Source organism: Eschrichtius robustus, chromosome 2 (assembly GCF_028021215.1).
Source record: "Eschrichtius robustus isolate mEscRob2 chromosome 2, mEscRob2.pri, whole genome shotgun sequence".
Classification (NCBI taxonomy): Eukaryota; Metazoa; Chordata; class Mammalia; order Artiodactyla; family Eschrichtiidae; genus Eschrichtius; species Eschrichtius robustus.
Window position 1 is genome coordinate 173,250,500 of NC_090825.1, and position 2,315 is coordinate 173,252,814.

Genomic DNA, 2,315 nt, shown 5'->3' on the forward strand with positions numbered 1-2,315 from the left:
TTGCATCTTTCCCCTTCACCCACCCAATCAAAGTGCCTTCTCCCTGTTACATACTTCCACACTAGCTGGAGAGGCTGGGACATTCTTCCAACGCTGCTCGGATATCCTTGGTCCACATGGAATCCAAATTCACCTTTCGTTCCTTTCATTCAGCAATCAAGTATTTATAGAGCACCTTCTGTGTGCCAAGCATTGTTTGAGGCTCTGGGGACCAGGCAGTGTAGAAGACAGACAGAAAAGTTCTTGCTCATATGGGGCTGACATTCCAGTGAGGAACAGATAGACATGTATAAGAAGGTTATAAGTGCTAGGGAAAAAGATCAGTGCAGGCCAAAGAGGCGTCTTGAGTGGAGAAAGCGTGGGAAGGCGGCCAGGGGAGCCCCACTGTGACATTTGAACAGAGATCAAAAGAGGTGAGGCAGAAGCTGTGTGGACATCTATGGGAAGAGCATTCCAGGAAGATGGAGCAGCAGGTGCAAAGGCCCTGAGGCAGAACTGTTCCTAGTGGAGCAGAAGGAGTGTGCAGGAGAGTGAGTGGGAGGAGAGAGGAAGTCAAGAGGTGACAGAAGCGGGTCATGCAGGTCATTGTGGGCCACTCTAAGGATTTTAGTTCTTACATTCTGTGAGATGGGAGCCATGAGAGGGTTTGTACAGAGGAGGGATTATGCCTTTGCCCCCAAACTGGTCCCTCCGTGTTTCTACCTGGTTATAGTTCCACCCAGGCTGAAGCCCTGTCTTTCTCACCTCCCAAGTCTCACCTCCATCTGGCTCCCCTTCCACCTCCAGCTCCATCTCTCTCTCTCACATCCCCATTTTTATCTCATTCAGTGTTTCTAGGAAAGATAGGACACAACAAATGAACACAAATACACAATACCAATAGAATTCCAATATGGTGAAAGCAGCCAATTAGGAAAAGATAAGAAACAGAGCTTCTATCTACAAAAGCAGCCATCTTTGGTACTTCCCTGGTGGTCCAGTAGGTAAGACTCCACACTCCCAATGCAGGGGGTCTGGGTTCGATCCCTGGTTGGGGAACGAGGTCCCACATGCATACTGCAACTAAGATTCTGCATGCCACATCTAAGGATTCCATGTGCCGCAACTAAGACTCAGCACAGCCTAAATAAATAAATAAATAAATATTAAAAAGAAAAAAAGCAGCCATCTTTCTCCCCCAAAGAGAATAATCTTGAGGAGGAGGGTGTGGTCTGTTTCAAGAAAACTCTAAAACTTTACTAGGAGGTTGAAATAAGACTTGGATTAATTAACAGATGTGTCATGTTTATGGATGAAATGACTGAATCTTATAATGTCAATTATATCTAAATTTATATACAGGTTTTGTTTTGTTTTTTGGTTGCATTGGGTTTTAGCTGCAGCACGTGTTGAGGCATGTGGGCTTCTCTCTAGTTGTGGCGTGCGAGCTTTGTCTCTCTAGTTGTGGTGCGCAGGCTCCAGAGCACGTGGGCTCTGTATTTTGTGACAGGCGGGCTCTCTCATTGAGGCGTGGGAGCTCAGTAGATGAGGTGCGCGGCCTTGCCCCTCGGCTGTGTGATCTTAGTTCCCCATCCAGGGATCGAACCCGCGTCCCCTGTATTGGAAGGCGGATTCTTAACCACTGGACCACCAGGGAAGTCCCTCTCATCAGGCTTTTGAGAGCAATGCTTTATGCAAGAAGAAAATGGAGTGACATGTTTAGAGATATTCTAGAAAAGAAAATGGGAGCCAAGGATTTTATATCCAGCAAAATTGACTTTCACATATAAAGGATGTAGACTGTTATCAACATGTGAGAGCTAAGGGAAGATGGTTTCCATGAGGTCTTGAGGATTCCATTTCAGATAAACAAATGTCTAGAAAGGCATGTGTTTATGACTGCAAAGAGTGTGAAACATAACATTACTTGTAAACCTAAGACTGAAGGGCACTAAACAAGGAAGGGTGATGTATGTAATGGATAAATGTTCTCTCAGTGTAGATGCAGTACAAATATATCTATATGATGGCAAAAGGGGAGAGTATATGCAAGAGATACTTTAAAACAGTTTTAGTAACATATTGATGGTAGTATTCGCATTGTTTCTTTGAGACCACTGTGTGAGCAGTGTTCATTAAAGCAAATGAATGATTCTGAGACATTCTAATTCTGTTTTCATCTGTGTTCTTAAGAACCAGGATTTTTATGGAAGAAAGAAGAAACAGATAGCATTAGTATCCTATTGCTGCTGTAACAAATTACTACAAATTTAGTGGCTCAAAACATTAATTGATTATCTTACAGTCCTGGAGTTCAAAAGTCCAACATGGGTCTC